Here is a 22,788-nt window from a genome sequence, read left to right on the forward strand (position 1 = left end):
GCTGGTTGCTCTTTCACTCCCTGATCACTCTCTCACTCACCCCTCCCTGCTATGCTTGCTCACTCGCCCCCTCCCCGCCACTCACTCGCTCCATCACCCCCTCCCCACCACTCGCTTGCTAACTCACCCTCTCCCTGCCGCTTGCTCACCCATGCCCCCTACCCGCTCTTCTTCCCTGTCTGCATATGGAATCCCCACTGCCCAATCACCACGGTGCTTCTGTTCTGTTACCTCTGATTGGTAAAGCACTGTGTGGGCTGGGCTTACCATGTATGACCTTAGTGTATTATATATATATTGGTGCAAACACCAGCTTAGAAAATTATTGATGATGCAACAAACATGTTGAAACTGAACTTCAATATAATCAGCTGAAAAAACCTAGCCTGTGTAAATAAAAATACAATTCATACCTAAAATCCTTATTAATTGTTACCATAAAGAAATATGAAGTGGCAGAATTGCAGTCTTCCCATCAGTGCACCAAATTTAATTTATGTTCAGTTGGATTGGATAAGATTTCCCTTTTTATTCTACAAGATATCCTGCCTCTATTTTCTTCCATGCACTAGCAATGAGTTCTGCTGCAACATTAAAACTGCAGTAAAGAAACGGAAAAGAGGAGCATTCCGCTCTACTAGAGTTAGCGTTAATGATGTCAGCAAATCAGTCTTTTGAGAATGAAGAGTCAGCACAAGCCACTAGCTTGTGTTTTACAAGTTCCTTTTTTGGCTTCATGAGTGTAGCTGATAATAGAATGTTAATAAAATACAAATGTGTATACATTTCCCACTTGGCTGCCTAAACAACAGAATGAAGGTCCATGCTGGCTTGGCTGTCTTAAAGTCCATGGGCAAGACTACTTACAGCAAATTTGCATCCTGAGGAAGACAGACTTGGTATTTCCTGCTTTCATAAACCCTGGCTCCAGCCCAAGCTCCACTTACAATTTCTGGGTCCCCATTAACTGTTTTACATTGCAGTTAGTAGTTTCTGGTTTGTTTGTTTGTTTGTTTTTAGATTTATATCCCGCTTTTCCTCCGAGGAGTAAAACACATGCGTATTTTTTATCCTCACAGCAACCCTGTGAAGTAGGTTAGTCTGAGAGATACATGACTGGCCCAGAGGCACCCAGTGAGTTTCATGGTTGAATGGGGATTTGAACTCGGGTCTTTCCAGTCCTAGTCCAACACTCTAACACTATGCTCGCTCTTATTCGCAATCAGTATTGGGAATAGAAGATGCACAACATTATGGCACCTTAACTCCTAGGTTCTAGGCAAACGTGACTTTCTGCTTCTTCTTCTTCTGTTATTCCTTCTCCTTCTCCTCCTTTTCCTTCTCCTTTTCCTTCTTCTGTAGACCCTTCTCAGCACAAAGCAGTGACTTGGGGTGATGGAGAAAGTCACAGAATAGTAGCTCATAAAAAAATTTACATCTCAGAATAAAGATTTTTTACATCAAACCCCTGAATTACCAGAGAACTTTGTTACAGGACAGGAGCGCAACAAGAAAAGCTGCTTTGTGGGATAAGAAACTGAAGCAAAATGAATGGGAGGGAGGGGAAAAGCATCTCTGATCACTCAGATTAGAGAGGGTAAAAATGGTGCAGCCATGCCTTCAGCCAGCTGCCGGTCCAATCTGCAGTATTGCCTGGAAGAGAAAGGAAGGAGAAACATGCCAAATCCCTGGAGAGCTACTTCAGATATGTAGTCTTGAGAGCCACCAGTAGCTCCAGAGCAATCCAATGCCTGCTCCTTTCTACTACAATTCAAGGTAGAACCGGTAACTAAGAAGCATAGGCCATTCTCAAACAAGAACAAACTTGGTGCTTCACTTGGTAGCAAATTAGGGAACTATTTGTATCAAACAACTACATTTGATAAAGTACCTGTGTGGAGTTCCCTAGTGACCTGTAGATAATTAAGCAGTCTTTCTAGACATTCATTCATACATTCAGCAGAATATGCAATTCTAATCTTTATCATGATAAATGCATCATCTTGTTTATGTTTATTGATGTCATAGTATGCTCTGCATCAACTTCAGCTTCTTGTCTCTGCCCATGATTATGAGTAACTACAAAGATTGTTTTCATGCAGCCAGCTGAACTCATAGCAACATCTAGGCTGGTGGCACAGAATTGTACTAACTAGACAGTTTGCACAAGTTTTTCTTTCTATCAGAAGAAAGTTCAATAAGAAATTGGGGAAATCCAGCCTTATTACACTTTCTGGCTTGTACAGCTAGATGCAAGAGGGCAGTGTGTCATGTCTTTCTAGTGTGGAACATTATTCTGCTATGATAATGTCGACGTGATCCGGCAGGGGATGATTTCCAGACAAAACAGTCTGAGCACCTCTTATTTAGAAATTGCACCATACTACATAGAAGAAGTTTTTGACATCATGTGTTTTTAGTGGAAACACATGTACACCAAATGCCCCAAACCAAAACAATTATGTCAAAGCTCTCGAAGCATCAGGGAACACTTATTTGTGGTTGCCCAAGGGTTTTTAAACAAAAAAAAAAAAGTGCATTATCAAAAGCCAAACCATATATTTTCATGAAATTTAAATAATTTCAGTCCTGTGGACAAATAATTAGTTTTGGCCAGAAGGCACCAATTAACAAAAACTACTGTCAGTGTCAAAGCTCAGTCCTGAAAATTTGACAAGCCACAAGCAGACTATCTGTCACTACTGAGTAATCACAAGTAGCCTCCAAATATCTCTGAAGTATTTCTTTCTTTAAAATATTATACCCCACCTCTCCATCACACTACAACTTGGGTCTAAAATAAATAATAAATACAAATACAAATACACCAACAGCAAGATAAAGTGACAGGACCAAAAACAATTAAAACTGCATTTTATCAGGTTTCTAGTTTTAAAATACTTCTCTAAAAATAAGAGGTGTTTTGGTGTACTTTTTAAAAGCTCTGACAGGAGGCAGCTGACAAAGCACCTCTGGGAAAACATTCCAGTGTAGCTGCTGCAAGATAGGTAAAATGCTTGCATAGTGACTAACATTCACAAGCATGCTTGCAGCAGCATTCTGAACCAGTTAAAGCTTCTGAACAGTTTTTAAAATGCACTATTCCAATTTGGATATAACCAATATATAGAAGCAGAGCTAGATCTGGTTTCTCCAGGTAGGGCCTTCTGAAAACCACAGCCAACTGGGCTTCCAGGAACAGTGGGGCATCCAGGAGAACCTCCCCCCCACAAAAAAACTATAAACTTGGTCTTTTAGAGGGAGCATGACCAGATTTATCTCACTTTACCTTTCTCAGGCTAGCAGTTTTACCAACAAAGAGCATCTCCATCTTATTTGGACCCATCCAAATCAGAATGGCTTACAGACACTGGTTTAGGATATCAACTGCCTCCCTGGTACCAGCCGATTTAAATGACAAGTAGAGCTGAATGGCATTAGCCCATACCTGTGTATTACCTCTGTAGCGGATTAAAGCCTTTGTCTCAGAGCAAGCTCATGTGAGGGAAAGAAATCATCCCCACTGAATCATCCCCGCTGAGCTGCCTGGCTAGGCTTCTCCTAAAACTATTCTGTATTCTCGGTAGGTTCAAAATGCTGCCACCACCACTGCTTTTGTCTACAGAAACTCTCTGAGCTTTGGATGGGATAACCCAGGGGGGAAAATCTCTCTTAATTTGGCTCTTAATTTGGACAAGTATGAACATCTTCCACATGCAAGCCTACACGTGGTGAGAAAACTGATAGATGCTGGACATTTGAAGATGTGTTTGCATCACAGAAGTCTCCCTTTGCCCCCCCCCCTTTCCTGAGTTAAGAACCAACTCGGAGAGGCTTGTAAAAATGAAAAAATGATTTAAAATAGCTTTATTCAATTACTACAGACTACTTACATCTGAGGCTTTCTCAGCTTTTAGATACAGTTAAGAATACTTGGAAGGATTACAAAAATAGGTTGTCTTAATGCACACTTAAAGTTTACAGAGGCTTTTGAAATGCCCAAGGTGTATTGAACATAGGCTAGTGTTTCTTTTTTCCCAATTACATTGCAGGTAAACTATAATAGAACAGTATCCAGAATATGCAGAGCACACACACTCAAAGCAATATAACATCCCTAATGCCCAGTCTGACTAAACAAACTATTCCCTATGCTAAACTTCCCAAAGCCATAAACCCTGGTTCCTTGCCTTGAATTTACCAAATGATGAGAATTTAAGCTTCCTGCCTCCTGTCTTTCAAGGATCTGCAGAGTTATTCTCCTGAAGCCAACCTCCATGGCCACATGTCCTCCTAAGCACCTCCAGCGTAGCTTCTTCTAACAAAGAACTCCCTTCTTCCTGGCAACAGCTCTCTAGGTCCCACCCACCTGGTGTGCTGATTGGCTGAACCCTGGAGTTCACCAGTCTGTCAGTCAAGACAGGGTTCACTTCCTGTTAACTCTTGTGGGGTGTGTGTGTCTGATCATTACAACTTCTCTCAGCTGTTTCATGTATGTATTGAGTAAGTAATCATTTTCATCCAGAATCGCCACCACGTGCTCCAACTTCATGTCCAGCAATGGCAAATTAGAGACTGTCCAAAAGTTATTAAGGGTGGTTGGGTCCACGGACAGTTTTTTCAGAAGGGACCTAATGACTGTACCATTCAGCAGAGGAGCCATATTCCCCAGTTTCAGAGTGGAATTTACCACTTCTGCAGCCTAGGTTCCCATCCCAACCCTCAACAGCAACAAAAGGCAAGGATCAACCATTCAAGTTTCAGACATCCACCTTTTTGGGCAACACAATCTGAAACCTATTTAGTGTAATAGGATCAGGCAACACATGGGGAGTGCTGAATCCTGGCTCGGAAAAAACTTTAGTGTTCACTTTGGCACAGTTAGGCATACTAAGCAATTTTATTTGCAAAACACAAAGCAAATTATCACAGCAGGCTACAGGGTTTTCTGTGATGGTCCTTGGAGCTTTCATTTAGAGGTTGTAAAAAAACAACACCACAACAACCTCAGAATAGCTCCACTGGATGACATTGAAGAGATGCCATGGTGATTTTTTGGGGTATAATTTCCTATATGTGCTTTAGCCTGTGTTGGTCATATTTACACTGAATTTTCCATCGATTAGGGAGAATGTAGTCCCAAGGTGTCAGTCAGTGCAACATTCAGACAGCCATAGGACTCAGTATTGCTATGTGCCAGATCCCCATTAGCCTGAGTGGTGAGAAGTTCCATAGGATGCAGCACCACTTGGGTTTTAACTTCCTTTGGAAAAGGGATTTCCATCAGCTTTTAAACATTTGGTTTATTTATATACAAACTGAGCATGAAATAGAGCAGCCCAACAAGTAATCAACAGGTCACACTTTCCAGAAAGCAAACCCTGCCCCCTATGGTACTTCAGCTTCCTTCCCAGTTTCTTCATTCCAGCTTCCCCAACCCTTTGTATATTCGCCCCAGCCTGAAACCTACTACTACTGTACTTTACACCAAACACTCAGTCCTAAGGGCTGGGGAAGGATGAGGCACTCTTTACAGCTGTCCCTCCCATCATGTGAAACATACATCACTTCTTGCCATCTTTCAGGACACCTTCAGAGATTACTCACCAAGCATCAAACATGCTTACAGGTGTCAAAACAAATATCAAGTCCTGACCCGGTATTGTCACTCACCCCTCGATCTCGCTGCTCATGGTTACAGATCTCTCTGTTCATGGTATTTTTGTGAAAAGGAAAGTGCTGTAAACATGATGGATGCTGCTTCCATGATCAGCAACTTCGGGCCCACTCCACACACTTCCAGCTTTTCCTCCTGCACTTTCTCTTTGAGGTTCAGATTGTCTCTTTCCACAGAATTTACTTCCACCTTGAACTGCACATTCACCACCTTCAAATCATTTAGATATTTTATTCAAATATTTATTTTGTTTTTCTTTTCACAGACTTTTCAAATCTTGAAGCTTTCCTTCCAGATTTTCACTCTCAATGCTGTCCTCTTTCTTAAAGTTCAATGGAGCACTTACCTTTTGCCTTTCTGCTGTGTGTAGCTTTGGCAGGTCTTTTAGGTCTTTGTAATCCTTTTAGGTCTGTGTAATCTATCAAAAACACATAATTTACTTTGCTGGTATAATCTTTATTACTAATAGAGATTGGAACTTGATTGGAAATAACTGGTTTAGCTGGTCGGGAATGTTGGAATCTAAACATGAAAGAAGATGGCTAAGCATTTATTTTTGCTAAACTATCCCATGGGATAAAGGTTTAGCCTTGTATAATTGTCTTAATGATATATTGGTTCTTAATATTTCTTACAGTCAGAATCAAAAAACTCTGCTGCTTTCTGTCCTTTATTAATGCCTCAGTTAATTTTCTTTAAGGCATTCAGTCTGGAATGTATTGTGTCATAATGTTGCATAATATCATACACATATGAAGTTTTGTTTTTCCTCTCTCAGAGTTAAAAGAAAAGTCAGTTCTTTTGAAAGCATAATTACTTTTCCATAGTTCTACAACAAGACAATTGAACTGAAAAGTAATTTCAAATATTATTGAATGCTTTGTTTTGTTAATAAAGAGAATGACATTAAACTGTGGTTTGGAGAGAGAGGATCAGCTATGGGCTAATAAAAACCAATGCTCTGAAGGCATAGGGTAAGACAGGTCATAACTGAGCATATTCATTTGCACCCACACCCCAAGGAGACACGAGACACAAGTTTGGTAAATAAGGGCCACAGTTTATTGAATTCTTAACTGAGAGATAGCAAAGTCTGGGATTGGTGCTCCACCCGCCACAGTGCAGTTCCTAAAGGCAGGCTGCTCACGCGGCTGCCTTAGCCTAGTTGACACAGGTGATAACACCTGGGCTCCAGGCAGCCCCATAGCCCTAAAGCGGAGGCTGCCCATCTTAGCCGACCTAAGGTCAGGTCTCTATTGTTGACAGCAACCCCCCAAAGCCTTTCGGAAGGATGTCGTTCAATAGAGTAGAAGGGGCAAGTCAGCATCCCTGATTCACCAAGCCTCATGGGATCTGACAGCTCTTCATGATGCCAAAACGCATAGCTAGGGTGTTCACCAAGGCTTAGCTGTTTCCCCCCACTGCACTGTGCCCGCCACAGCGGGTGTTAGCCTAGCTTAACACCCCACACCTCCCACCAACTGCGAGGTATAGCCACCAATCCCAGCCGTAGAACCTCCAGAAATATCTTCATACCTTCTGGGGAAAGGTGTATGCTGTTGGCCCTGTAGAGGCTGGGCTGGGAGAATACTATATCCATATGAGGTAAGCAGCTGCCACTCTCGGAAGCCACAAACTGGGCCAAAGCTGAGTTAACTTTCCTTCCAGCTCTCCCAATTTTACCCAGCCTAAGTGTACCCCTCTATACCCTGTGCTGCATCAGGTGTTCCGGGGAGGCAGGCCACCGCTGACCCACTCCTACTTGGGACCTAAAATGCCCTGACTTTTTTGTCATATGCAATGTGAGTCCCTGGAGCCAAAGAGGACTCAATTGCTCTACTGGCCCCTATGCGCCAAGGCTCCACAGCCACTCGGACATCTAGTTGGGCTGGGGCGCAGCTTCCAGGACCAGCTGGTGAAAACGTTACACCTGAAAGTGAGACAGGGCATCCGCAATCCCATTTTGAACCCTAGGTACGTGGCTAGCTATGTATAAGGTGTTACTGTGCAGGCAGGTCAGCACGAAGACACGAACCAGACCCATGACTCGGGCGGATCTAGAAATCTGGCTATTAATGACATGGATGATGGTCGGGTTGTTACACCAGAACCTCACGGATGAGTCCCTAAAAAGGTCAGCCCAAATATGGACTGTGACTACAATGGGAAAAAACTCTAAAAAGGTGAGGTCCTGGGTGACACCCTGTCACACCCATCCAGGTGGCCATCGCTCAGCGCACCAGCGCCTACGGAAGTATAACCTGAAGCCGAGGCCATCCACCGCATCAGACTGCACTTGCAGGTTGGCCTCCACCAACTGGGTGCTACGCCAGAAGGACACACTGTTGAATGAGTCCATAAAGGATGACCAGAGTCTGATATCCTCCCGCATTGGGTTGATTACCCTAATGTGAAAGTGCTGTTCCTTAACCCCAACCGTGCTTCACAACGACGCCTCAAAAAGGCCTGGCTGAGAGCGACTACCCAGCAGACGAAGCAGGCACTGCAGCAGGCGCAGGATGTCCTTCTTAGCATGCGTGCAGTCATTGAGGAAGCCCCTCAAGGTCATAAGCTTTTCTGCAGGGAGCCGCGAGCATTCAGTCTGGGTGTTCAGTTCAATGCCCAGAAAGGTTAATCTAGTGGCAGGGCCTTCAGGCCAGGGGCACACCTTGCTCACTACACAAGGCCATGAAACTATGTACTGGCCATGAAACTATCTACTGTGGCCATGAAACTATGGCCATGAAACTATCTACTGATGGGCACACTGATTGGTGCCTGCCCCACCTGCAAAGAGAAAATTATGTAGCTAATGGGCCAATGAGAGAAGGCCCACCCTGCACTGAACTGCCCACTCCAACATGGAGCTGAATGCCTCAAAGGCGGCGCAAGAAACAGAGCACCCCATAGGCAAGGCCCTGTCCACATAATAGCTTCAATTAAACGCAAACATGAGGAGGCCAAAATCATCAGGGTGGGCTGGCAGTAGCTGGAAGGCTGATTCAATATCACACTTGGCTAGCAGTGCACTGCGGCCACACGTGCGCACCATGGCCACTGCCTGGTCAAACGAGGTATACCTGACTGAGCAGAGCTTGGGCGGGATACTGTCATTCACAAAGCTACCCCGAGGATAGGACAGGTGATGGATTTACCTATATTCACCAGTGGTCTTCTTTGGCACTACCCCCAGAGGAGAAACAGAGGAGAAGCGTGGGAAGAGGCAGGTTTTGAAATGGGCCGAGCACCCGACCAAGAGCCACCTCTTTCACTATGTTCCTTGCATGAAGTTGATATGGAGAAATAGATTTGGATGTTACCAGCATATTGATAACACCCTGCACCAAACCTCTTAATGATCTCTCCCAGCGGATTCATGTAGATGTTAAAGAGCATTGAAGACAGTATGGAGCCTTGTGGAACTCCAGACATTAAACCCCACTTTGCAAAGCAACAGTCTCCAAGTGCAACCATTTGGAATCTGCCACAGAGGTAGGAATGGAGCCACTGTAAAACAGTGCCACCCAACTCCAAATCCTTCAGGCGACCCAGAAAGATACCATGGTCGATGGTGTCAAAATCTGCCGAGACATCCAAAAGGATCAACAGAGTCACACTCCTTCCGTCAGTACCCAATTGAAATTCATCCATCAGGCCAACCAAGGCAGTCTCAACCCCATTACCCGCTCGGACACCATGTTATGTCTGTGACAAGCATGCACAAGTTTCATTACTATGAACTTCTTACTATTTGATGATGGCAACTGAGGAAGGGACACAAGTGAAGTCATCAGATGGCTGTTCCTGCTTCAGCTGGATTGTTTCCATACCCCCACCCCTCCCTCCCTCCCTCCCTCCCTCCCTCCCTCCCTCCCTCCCTCTCTCTCTCTCTCTCTCTCACACACACACACACACAGTCTTCTACAACTGTCTTGAGTATCACAAAAGGGTGGAAAGCAGTCAAAGACTAAACTGTTGAATTTCCCTCCTCACCACATGGTTGTTGAACACAAATTGACCTGAGGTGAATTCATCCACTGCTGAATTGTCTCCATGGCCACAGAGCCATAAAATATGGATTGCCCTGTGAGGAAATGGCAGGAGTTCTGCTCACTGTAGTTTTAGTGTTATAAAGTGTTATGTGTAATAATAATTTTAACAAGTTCTAGTAAGAACTAATCAGCCTACTTTCCTTTCACTGTCTCTACAACTGGACTAAATTTGGTTCATATTGAGGTCCACAAGTTAGATCTCTTGCACCTCAAATGTTCATGCATCTGCCATCTGGGATTGCGGTGGATGACATCATTACGAACGGCACCATTGAGGTATCCCTGTATGTCACTCACTACAACTGTACCAAATTTGGTTCAAATCAGTTAGACAGTCCTCAAGTTAGTGCACCTGTGTCTCAACAGTTTATGGTTCCATCATCTTGAATTGGGTTGGATGACATTGTCACAATCTATGCTGTTGAGGTGTCCCTATGTGTTCCTGCAGCTGTAGCAAATTTGGTTCAAATAGGTTAAATGGTTCACAAGTTAGCCCACTTGTGCCTCCAAAGTTCACACTTCCACCTTCTTGAATTGGTGTGGATGACATCATCACAAATGATGCCACTGAAGTGTTCCTGTGTGTCACTTATTGCTACTGTACTCCATTTGGTTCAAATCCGTTAGACAGTCCACAAATTAGTGCACATGCGCCTCAAAAGTTCACATGACCACCATCTTGGGTTGGGGTGAAAGACATCATCACAAAGTGCACCATTAGGGCATTCCTATGTGTCCTGACAGCTGTACCAAATTTGGTTCAAATCGGTTAAGCGATTTGAACCAAAATGATTAATGATTTGGTTAGCCCACTTGAGCCTCAAAAGTTTATGCATCCACCAACTTGAATCGGTGTGGATGACATCATCACAAATTACGCCGTTGAGGTGTCCCTATGTGTCCCCACAGCTGTACCAGATTTGGTTCATATTGGTCCAGGCATTGCAAAGTTGATGGGTGGGGACACATGGACGGACATACACACAGAGAATGCTGGGTGATCTCATAAGCCTACTAGAAGTTAGGCTAAAAATAAATACTACTACTATACATTTTAATCATTTTAATTGTTAATAGTTTTAATTGTTGCTTTGCAAACATTCTTAAAATCGGGTTATAAATATATAAGATAAATAAATTATACCGCTTGTGAGGTGGTCAATTGAAAACCAGTTTGGGGTAGTGGTTTGAATTTCAGTCTAGGACTGGGAAGTATTGGATTAAAATCCTCACTCAGCCATAAATCTCACTAGGTAATATTGGGCCAGTCCTTGTCACACGGCCTACTCTCCCTCAGTACATTGAACAAATGGAAGGTGTTATAGTCCAGGCCTGATTTGTATACTAAATATGTTCATTAGCTAGCATACAAGATTAGGCCTGTCTCATCAGTGTCACCAAGTGACCAAGTTCTTTTATATAGTGACCATGTAGGATCTGGGCGCAAGGAAGAAAGGAGATCAAACCAATCCTAAATGATTCAATGGGCTTTATTGAGTATAAAAGAATAACAACATCAATCAAGCTGAGCAAGAAGCAGAACATTCTATCAATATTACTAACAGTATTTCAACCCTAGCCATTCACCCAGTGTTCCTAACTAACATATGTGTGTGTATTAAATCTTCCTAGAGCCTAATATAATTCAGATACAGATGGAAAAAGGGGTGGGGGGGTGGGAGGTAAGGAAGGCTGAGGGCTGGCATGGTTTGGGGAGATCAGGAATTAGTAGAGGGACGAGGGGAAAGGAGAAGAAGGGGAAAGGATGGAGGGATCTAAGGCTTGTGGGGTGGCATATTACCCAGATCAGAGGCTTGAGAACGGTGGATCTTTCAGCTGAAGGCTTTTGGCTGGAGAGGCTTTTGGCTAGAGACAGGAGCTTTTGGATCAAGCATGCAGTTTGCTGAGAGCACGGCTGAAAGTCAGAGCACCATGGCTGGGGAAGTCTTGACTTCTCACCGCGCAGTGGAAGTCACAGACAGTTCCTGTCCATGCACAGAGTTCCTGCTTGTTGCCCCGCGGCTTAGCAGCAAACTCTGGGATTGCTCGTGAGCAGGTCTTGCTTGTAGGCACAAGATTGCTCGCTTTTTGTCCAGTAAGCCTGTTCTTTATAGTTATATTTTCCTTTGATCTCTCATAGAGTCTATTCAAATCTCCTCATCTTTTCCTGGGTCCCCAAAAGGGTGACAATGCTGTTACCTTCTGGATAATGTTTTTTAATTATTCAGGATATTGGCCAGTCCAGAGAGATCTTAATCTCATCTTCTGTTAGCTGCTATCCTGAGGAGAGGACATTGCCCAAGGCAAATCTGCATCCCTGAGTTGCAAATGGGCATCTTCTGTTGTCCCAGATTTGCTAGCCTGATTCCATGAGGTGTAAAGGTGTTAGTAAAGTAAGAATTAAAGTCTATAGGTGTTTTCTTTGTGTGCATTTACCTATGTTGAATTTCTATAGAGAGCAATTGAGTATAGCAGAGCAATCATTGACAAAGATTAACATAGATCTCTTGCAACAGGAAAGGGGAGATCAGCCTCTGGTCTCTTCCACAGACATTATCTGATAGTGAGTCACATTTTAGCATTTGGATTGTTCTGGCCTGGCTTTTGTGCTTCCTTGAGTACCCATCTCACAATACAATGCTGGATCGCCTCTTCCCTCACAGACCAGTTGAGATCTGGGGTGTCAATTCACCCTGAGCCCAGGCATTAGTTCCTGTCTTAATAAAATTGGAACCAGACACAGGCCTGAATTCCACATACTAAGGTTGGGGTACATGTGCCCCAACAAAGGAGAACCATGTACACTACCGAAGAGTGGGATATAAATGTAACAAGTTATATGGAAAACTTATTTCCTGCCCTCAGAACAGTGTCTGGAGAACAGAGTGGCTATAGGGAATTCATACATTTGCCATCTGTGTAAGAGAAGGATATTTATAAAAGTCATCATAATAGCAGCAGGGATAAAGCAGCTGTTTAAATACTGCCAGAAGCTATGGTACAATTGTTTATTTTGCAGGTTCTCTCATAATGTCTAAATGTGCACATCCAAGTGGATCTTCAAAAAAAAAAAATAGCCAGAGTGTGTGTGTGTGTAGAGGATGCTTATCTTGCAAAGGGGTGGTGGTGGGCTGTTAGCCTATTAAGTCCAGGCTCCAACATTACCTAGCTGCACCTCTGTTTGAAACCTCCCTTGTTAAGGGTTTCCTTATCTCTTCTGCCTTCTGCTCCTACTGCTATGATTCTCTCAACCAGATGCAAGTTCACTAGCACTTTTGCAGCCAAGTTTTTCTTTGAACATTTGTTTTCTAACAAAAAAAAGATACATTGGGAATTGTTCAAGGAGGCAGTTTAGCAGCTTTAAATAGTGTGGAATAATGTACTGAAATGAGGTCCTGCAGAAATTAGTTCAGTACTTTTTAGCTTAGAATATATTGAGACTGAACTTCGTTACTTTAGATCACAGATCTAAAGCCTCAAAGCGGCATGCAAAACAAGGTTGTAGACTGTTCAATGTGCTGTGTAAAACCACAATGAGCACTTAGTACTTAGTAGCAGCATGGTTGGCTTTGAAACTGAAAGTTGATCTAATGATTCCTGTTGAGTGATGCTTTCTGCTGTGTAAGCAAAAATGGTGAGTGAGAGCCCATTCAAAATTCAAATTGGTATGTTGAAAATCTGGGCCAAATACACTTGGCCTGAGCTATGCTTGTAATGAAGAGGCCATACTTCATTGCAAGGAAAACACATGGTGCAATTCATATTTATCAAACTATTGCTCAGTCCATCTTCAGCAGACGTGCTGTGACACTGAATGTGTAAATCGAATTGCAAATTGTACTTGTGGTGATGCAATCACATACACATGGCTTACACGACTAAGCTTATGTACGTGCAGTTCTCATCAGTTTGGCCATGTGACTCATCTCTACAATAACTTCGTACATGTTGGAGAACACATTAGACCAAAGTTAAACTGCTCTAAGTCCTACTGATTTAAATAAGATATAAGCATGTGCTTAACTCTTCCTTTGGAATCAATGGAACATGGAAATGTTTAACTTTGATTGGGTACTAGTTTACTAGTAAGTGAATTTTACTAGCAAAACTGTTTTTGCCGGAGAAGCATTTGGTAGAGTTGTAGCACGCAAGGACAAGGTAGTGCTGTAGAATCTGGAATATCATTGGTTTAATGAAATAGATTTTATTTACAGAGTGGCAAGTGCAGACTGCTTTCAATGCTCTTGCTGCTGGTTATTTTTTGGCCCTACTCAGTGGAGGCCCGTGAACACACCTCGTGGGGGGGGGGAGGCACCTTTAAGAGTAACTTAATTCGGTGCTCACCTCCGCTGCCACCAGTTCATCTAAGGCAGGGCTGCAGAACTTCGGCCTTCCACCTGTTTTCAGATTACCATCATCCCGAGTCACAGGGACTAATAGTCAGAGTTAATAGGAGTTCTAGTCCAACGTCTGCAAGAGGGGTGAAGTTGTGCAGTCCTGATAAGGTAAGGGGCGAGCCTGTTGCAATGGAGGAGCTACTGCTGCAAGCAAAGCCCAACTGAATGTGAAGGTTTTTGCCTGTGTGCAAAAACCCCAGAAACAAAACCTACTCTTCTCCTCAACAAATGAGAAAGCAGAGTTGGAAACGGCCATGGAGAAAGCTGGAGTTGCTATTCAAGTGCAGTACTCTGAGGCAGCAATGATTTCTTTAATAATATCAAGGTCAAATACACAGTAGGGCAGTTGACATGATCAGCATTAGGGTAGGAGAAGCCTCCTACCCTGATTCAGGAGTCCTGCATGTTCCTGATTTTCAGTTGTATGTCAGTTAAAAACAAGGCTGGAGGTGGGAAGCTTGATCCAAGGTTGGAGGCAGGAAACTTGATCCTGGCACTTCCGGCTACTTCTGGCCAAAGAGGGGACAGAGTGGCAGGGAGATATGCTCCCGCCCTGAAGGAACCTTGCATAAAGGTGTGCTAGTGGGGGGAAAGCGGAGGGAGTGGTAAGTGCAACCTTCCCTGCCCTTAAAGTCTGACTCCCCACACCTTTGAACCACCCCCACCCGGTCCCGTGCACATCCCTAGTCCCTTATGGAGCATAAGGAAATGAGTCGGGACAGCATGCTAGAGTCTTGTGGCATACTCAGGAAACACTTCTCTATAGGACTACTTAATTTCAATAGGGCTTCTGCTGAGTAATTTAGGATGTCAAGCACTGTTTGGAAGTAGTATTGCCCAGCCCTCTGCTACAGTAGTCCATGTGCTCTGAAGTAAACACACAATATGCTACAAACAAGGAGAAGTCGGGGAGTGGATGAACAGCTGTGGCGCTGAGGCAAGAGATGTTGTTCTTGCATGCCATGTCTTTGATAAGGATAGGGCTGAAAATGACTGAAAGAGAGCACATTTTGTAGAACCAAATAAAGAATTAAAAGTAGCTGAAGCAAGCAATCCCCCTTTATTCTTCTCCTCTTTCCGTTATTCAGTATGTCTATCTATCTATCTATCTTATATTAACATTTGAAATCCAGTTAACAAGTTTCCCAGGGAAATCATCAACAACTTGAAATAAACAGATTATGCTGACATGTTTGTTTACAGGGTGTGGAAATTTACTATTGCATTGATACAAGTCATTATTTGGTCATTGAATTATACCGTTCAGAATCATTAAGCATTACCATTTTATTATATTGCTTAAACCATTCTGCATTAAACCTTATCATATGCATAGCAGCTTGGCATATTCAACACAAATATGTTCATACTGAGGTGAGATAATTTACATAATTATTAACAGATCCCTTTGGGCAAGGCTGCTAGTTCTATCAGAAGTATTTCATTTCTTTGCAAAATGTTGCATGGCCACTTTGATTTCTTACAGACTGGGGAAATATCAGTCTCTTTATGAGATTAAAAAAACAGATAATCTAAAGCCAAAAGTAATTAGCAGACTACTTATAATTTAAAAGATAATCTTATTTTTCTTCTCAAAGTCCCTGGGTTGCTTAAATCAATTAAAATGTGATGATGTTTATTACATTCATATAAACTCAAACCCTGATTCTGCAAATAACATGTCCCCTCCAAAGAGTTCGGTTATTTACCTGCACAAGTAGTCTACTAAATGATTATACCTCCCAGGGCTGTCCTAATATAAACCAAAGAAGACTCCAGCCAAGTCTAAGGTAACCAAGGAAATATGTTGTTTAATGTTATCTTTGCTCTACTGCTGCCTGGATTAAACACTCTAAGAAGTTCCACACATAGTGAAGGACTGTAGTATCATAAATCTAGCTATCATCCCAACAATGCTGAATTTATTGTTTTGAACATGCTTAAAACTCACAGAAATTAAGTATTCTTAAGGAAGCACTGGATTAGAGCATCAATTTCAAATCCAAGATTAAATTGAATTAATACAGCAACATATTCCATTGAAATGGTACAGTATATCCTGGCAGAAGCGAAGAGAAGCAGACATTACTTGATGCTTCTGTATCCCTACTGATAGATATTAGAAGAAAAAATGTGTATAAAGCCCTTTGAGTCCCAAGAAGGGCAGGTGGGGAATTTGGTTGCACATGCTCAGTGAAGCTTTTAACTGAGACTCCTCCTCCTTTGGTGGAATAGTAGCATTTTCAGTTACTAATGATATCAATCCCACCTTAAGTGGCGCAGCGGGGAAATGCTTGACTAACAAGCAGAAGGTTGCTGGTTCAAATCCCCACTGGTACTATATTGGGCAGCAGCTATAGAAGATGCTGAAAGGCATCATTTCATACTGCATGTGAGGAGGCAATGGTAAACCCCTCCTGTATTCTACCAAAGAAAACCACAGGGCTCTGTGGGTGCCAGGAATCAAAATCAACTTGTCGGCACACTTTACTGATATCAAAGGGAGGCAGCCTTTCAGATATTAGACACTGAATAGTTTGATAAAAATGGCAAAGGAAAAGTTCACAGAAGCCTTTTCCTGTATGCTTTAGCTCTTTTTGGTTCAGAGGGTTCAATTTGAGGCTTACAAACTTGAATTCTTGCTTTGTAGACAAAAGGTCATATCAAACTGCAACATTTTGGATTCAGGTTGAAAAAGGAGTGGACGATAGCTACAATGAGATTTTACATTAAGTTTGGTTTCATGTAATTAAGATATCAGTAATGAAGATGAATGGTAGAATTTTGTGACACACTCTTGTGCAACATATGATCTACCTATCTATCAAATGAAATATTTGCTTCTAGCCATTCTTTAAGTCCATGAACTTCTCCTGGTAGTACCACAGGACAAATTACAGTTGATAGTTTTGTATCGTAAAAATGTATTAACATTTCTTGATTTTCTTTGTAAGCAGTACTCAGGTTTCTAGGGGTTTCAAACTGCACCAATTTAAAACTTCTGGACTGTGTGTTGGAACAGACTCTGTTGTTCTAAAAATAGGGCTGCTAGTGCTGCAGCAGTGTCTGGAATGTTTCTCTCAGGCACACCCTGACTTGGAATGCAAGCTCACCTGAGGCCTCCTGAGTGACTCCAGTCTCCCAGCACCCCTACAGGGTTACCTCTAGGTTTGAAGGGGTAAGTGCCCTCCACTAGGCTCCTTCCTATCTGCATGGCTCTTCTCTTACCTTGATGGTGAGTGTTGTGATGGACATAGGATTTTTCACCACCAGTTCTAGCATTGACAGACTAGCAGCAGTGATAGCAGCCTCTTAGCTGGCAGTCTCCAGCATCCATGCTTCCTCACTACAACAGGACTGCTCAACTTGCCCCCCTGCTCCAGCTGTTTTTGGACTACAGCTTCCATAATCCCCAGCCACAGTGGTCAATAGTCTGGGATTTGGGGAGTTGTAGTCCATCATCTGCAGGAGGGCTGAAGCTGAGCAGCCCTGCCCTACAATGTGTCCCACGTAGAGTTGCATGATGCTCCATGTGCATTGTGAGAGGGGGAAATGTGCTGGCCAACAACCACTGGTGATTAGCTAGCATGCTTTTGCTGGCCTGCTGCCACCAGAGGTCCCCTGCTGCCATCTCTGGGGAGGGCCAGGGTGTCCTAGCCACATAGGAGCAGGCCCACTGTATTTTCCTTCTTCTTCCCCTTTTATTGCAATAAGACTACAGCAGTGTATATGACATAAACAAGGATAACAATTGTATATGTGTATAACTGGGAGGGGGGATCTCTTAACCACCTAAAGGTGCAGCGGGGAAATGACTTGACTAGCAAGCCAGAGGTTGCCGCTTCGAATCCCCACTGGTATGTTTCCCAGAAACACCTATATCGGGCAGCAGCAATATAGGAAGATGTTGAAAGGCATCATCTCACACTGTGTGGGAGGTGGCAATGGTAAACCCCTCCTGTATTCTACCAAAGAAAAACCACTGGGCTCTGTGGTTGCCAGGAGTTGACTTTCCCAAGTATAACTTTAACATAATAAAATACAACTTTTTTCTAAGGATAGATCTCTCATCACTCCAAAATATAAACATTCTTGATGTAAATACTAGATTCCATATGTGGAGCAGACCCACTATAGCACAACAGTATATGAGGCATAGTGGGGGGCAGAGAGGGGATATATATACAGTTGCTGGTAGCTAGAACACTATTGCTGATCTGCTGCTGCCCAGGATGTTGGAAACCCCCTGCCTGCACCCACCATAATACTTGCTTACTAATATTATTTATGTACTCGACTTCATTATAATATATGCTTACTTATTAACATTTTCTATAGATAGATAGATAGATAGCCACAAACAAGGAAAGGGTTGAGGAAGGACTGTCTAGGCCAGGGATTCTCAACGTTGGTTCCCCAGATGTTATTGGACTTCAACTCCCATAATCCCCAGCCACAGTGGCCTTTGGCTGGGGATTATGGAGTTGAAGTCCAATAACATCTGGGGACCCAACGCTGAGAATCCCTGGTCTAGGGCCATGGTTGTCAGTTGCTGGCTGGACCCAATTCTCCCTGGGTGGATTCTCTCAGGGAATGATTGGCCTCAGTGATTGGCTTGAACCCTGGCAAGTGTTTGAAAAATGTCCTGTATCTTGATGCTGGGCCTGAGGCCCTATAAAAGAAAGCACCATGTACCTACTGCTAGAACCCTCTGTCTGGGCCTTGAGACTTGGTGAATAACTGTCTACAAACAGGGCAGATTGCAATCAGTTATACAGGAAGCAGGCTTTCCTTCTCAGAGCCAAAATTTAGGAGAGCAAGATCTAAATGGTAGTTGAGAATAGAGAAGCAGGGATACATGGTTTTTACATAGCCCAACACTTCTCTCAATGTTTCCTTCTATGTTGTCTGGATGAATCATTATCTGTAGAGAGGTTTAACTGTAAAGCTGTTAGTATTCTTGACAGGTCATTCTTGCCAGAGCTTGGTTGCTGTGTATAAAAATCTTGTCACAGAAGGTAAAGAATGATGTACACACAAAGCTATGAAGCATGAATTACTCATAAAAGGCACCTTTACTAAAGTGGCAGGATTCAAATGAATAGGGGTTATATACAAAATAAACTAGATATGTGGCCATGTATTATAGAAGGGCTAATGCTGCAGAATGAATTCTGAAGGTATGCAGTAATTGACAGTGATCACTCATCTCTGTGATAAAATGGCATTGGTTAGTGCTGCATCAAACCAAGATGAGTGAATAACAAAACTGAATTTGGTTCTATTTGTATGTGAGAATGCAATGGCTGTGTGCCTTTATAATATGTAAAGAGAGCTGTGGTCCATCTCTCTCTCTCTCTCTCTCTCTCTCTCTCTCTTTTGCCTAGCTTTGTTATTTTACAGCTTTGGAAAATGATATTACTATACCTTAAGTTTTATACCATCTTTTCTCTATCTGGACAGACACACACACCCATGGAGTTTGTGGAAAGAAAACCATGTGAGCAGCATGGAGCTGAATTTAGGATTTTCTTATGACTCTGTAATATCTCCTGGCAAGCCCACTGACAGCTGGTACACATGAAAGTAGGAATCTAACCTATAATGGATGCAGTTGCAAACCAGAGGATACAAAAGAAGCTTGAAGCTTGTTTCTTTAGGCTGCCTACAGGCTGCACCTTTGACTCTTGAAAACAGGCTATTCTCTATTTTATTCTAAGGCAAATGAAGAATCCTAAAATTGCTGAAATACCCAACTAACAAAAACAATGTATAAAAATTACCTGTAATGTAATTTGACACCATTTAATAATAATATCGCAAGTCATGATGTCTTTCACAACAATCGCTATAACCACTACAGCTAAAAGAATGAATAAAAAATGGTAAGGGCTCCAAATCCTTTGTACAGAAAGTGCAATGTTTCCTATAAAAATAGCCCTGAAGTCTGGAATCTTCTCTCACACCTCCACAGAATATTGCCAGGTAGTACTGAATCCAGTTCTGAAATAGAATAAAAATCCATCCCAAGTGGATGCTTGAATCTTGTTTCTTTAGGCTGGCCACAGGCTGCATCTTTGTCTCTTGCAAAGAGGCTACTCTGTATTTTATTCGAAGGCATTCACAAGTATTGATCCTTATGAAAAAGTTTGTCCAAGTTTTGCATGAGGTCTAAAGCATTTGTAAGTACTCAGACTGACCTGGCTCAAGGGCTTGCACTTGAGCTGGACTGGGCCCAGTTTGGCTCGAAGTTGAGCCTAACCTGCCCATCCAGTCTGGGGCCAGTTCAGGGTGTATTTGGGGGTGGTGGCAGACTTACTGCTATTGCCCGGCTCCGGGGGTGCTGTTGCGGCCACGGGAGGTCTCGTGATGTTCAGCTGGCCTCCCCTGGTCATTTTTGGACCATTTTCAGCTCAGTATGGGCTTCTCTGCGGTGGCGGTGGCCATTTGGGGGGCTGCCACTAATGCTAATGGCTATTTGCATGACACACAGTCATGCAGATGACCATTGGGCATGCACAACAGCCTCCAAAGTGGCCACCAACACTGCAGAGAAGCCAAAACCGGGTCATAATGGGGCAAAAATTACCAGGGAGCCTGGCAGGGGGAGGGGGGACATCAGGACACCCTCCTCATGGCCATGACAGCACCCCTGGGGCCTGGCAATGGTGGTAAGTCCACAATTTTTTTCATTAACACCCCCCCCAGCTGGGCGTGAATCAGTTTGGACTTTAGCTGGACCAGGCACAGCTCGAGTGTGTGCAGGACCAGACTGGACCCAGTTTAGTTCCACTCAAACCGAATCGAGGTTTCAGGTTTTGTGCACACCCCTACACTCAAGATGAGTGATGTAAAGGTCATTACATATTTGTTTTTTGGCGATGGAGGCAAGTTAGATTCTGAGTTTGTACAATCGTTCTTAAAACTGTGGGGATTCTGGTGGCAGGGGGGCGTGGGAATCCTCAACACCACTCTCTGAAGCAACAGGCCTCCCTAGCTGAGGTAGAAGGGAGGGAATAGGAGGACACAGAGTAGCAAAGTATATTGGGTGGGGGAGAATTTGTCACACATATATTTCTAAATAAAAATAACTGTGTTGTCCACACTAATCCTAAACATAAGAAGCTAGTTTAAAGTTCCATTGAGTAAGCATAAAGAGATTCTGGGAAAGCCCCAAGCTTCCAGTCATGGAAAGAATCTCTTCACACTTGCAACATTTGTCTCTGCAGACAAACACTATAAACATGTTCAACATGGGGGTCAAACTACTGTGTTTCTCAGTGCTAGGACAGGGCTTGCATGAACGCTCCTGGGGACACTGTATATGGGTACAGCATCCCCCTTAAAAAAAAAATTCTGTAGAGGGCTAATATCTGTTATATTACCCTATCTACATATTTGTAGGGAATTCTTGAGAGTAAATCCCATTTAACCCAGTGGGAGTTACTTCTAAGTAAACATGCCTAGGTGTGTTCTGAATGTAAATATATTGTGCCATGGGAAAAATAGTGAATTAATCACTGTGATAAGCAAGCAAATGAAACTAAAATCTAATTCTTTCCCCCCACCCCGCCAACGTTACCTTTATGTTGTAGTTTGTCAACTGCTGTGATACACAGGTGGATGTTGTTGCATCTTTGTGAAATTATTTTTCCTTTTATATTAATAAAAGATTATTATATCATATTGTATCGCATTGTGTTTTGTAATGCTTTAAGGAACTGGGTAGAACCCATCAGTCACACAAAAAGTAAAAGAGAGAGAATGAGTGATTCTGTGAGATCATGTGAAAAACAGAGTTAAGCATGCAAGACCTCAGGCTGCTTTCTGCAACCCACAGAGTACGTCACAAATGTGTAGGTGCTGATTTAGCAGTGGTGTGTGGGTTACAGCTGCTTGTAATTAGAGGCATATAGCAGGACTTTAACAATTGGATTAGAAAACTTTGTTTCAAGTATGGGGGATTAGTGTACTGATGGAGGAGATAATGAAAGATTAATAAATGGTAGTGCAGATTCTGGCAGCCAGCAAATGATTGAATTCTCACAGCGTTTAAGAAAGTTTTTATGTACACCCATGATGAATTGAAAAGTTTGTATGTTTCAGAGAGCAGGTAATGATTTGGCACTGAATATGCCCTTCTGTTCTTGAATCATAAATTTGGAAGTGGTTGACTTTGCCATGCAATTATGCGAATGGTTTTTTGAATCTTCAGAAAAGCAGGGAGATTCTCTCCAAGTATGCTGTGAAGAAATCTTTTACAAAGGATCTGCACCACAGGTCAGAGCTTGGATCTGTGGATTGGCATTTGCTTGAGGCAAAGCAAACAATGAAACATCTCTGTGGCTCACACCCAAGATGGGTAAACATAGTTCTTCACAGCTGCTCTACTTGTTGCAGCATGTTGTATGCTTTTTGGTGTCAAGTCGGATGTTGGTACCAAGTGTCTTATTTCTGTAGTCTATGAAGACATAATAATCCCAAGTTTCTGGTTCTGAGAGCTTCTGCAAAGACAGAACATGAAGTAGAAAGTTCTGATGTGCCTTATGCACCAATTCTCTTTATTGGACTGTGACTATCCAGATGTTTTGGAAACTTTTAGCTCTTTATACAGTAGGAATATTATTCTAAATCAAGGTTAGAAATGCTTGGAATAACTCTT

At 42.8% G+C, this 22,788-nt stretch overlaps 1 long non-coding RNA gene across 2 annotated transcripts in view; it reads left to right on the top strand.

Moving 5' to 3' along the window:
* LOC128329868 (uncharacterized) overlaps positions 1–21,810 on the top strand; it is a 45,059-nt gene extending 23,249 nt beyond the window's left edge. For both annotated transcript variants that reach the window (XR_008309823.1, XR_008309824.1), the window contains exon 3: positions 19,590–21,810. This is a non-coding gene — a long non-coding RNA (uncharacterized LOC128329868). The remainder of the gene's footprint in view (positions 1–19,589) is intronic.
* The last annotated feature ends 978 nt before the right edge of the window (positions 21,811–22,788 follow it).

The sequence above is a fragment of the Hemicordylus capensis genome, chromosome 6, assembly GCF_027244095.1.
Source record: "Hemicordylus capensis ecotype Gifberg chromosome 6, rHemCap1.1.pri, whole genome shotgun sequence".
Classification (NCBI taxonomy): domain Eukaryota; kingdom Metazoa; phylum Chordata; class Lepidosauria; order Squamata; family Cordylidae; genus Hemicordylus; species Hemicordylus capensis.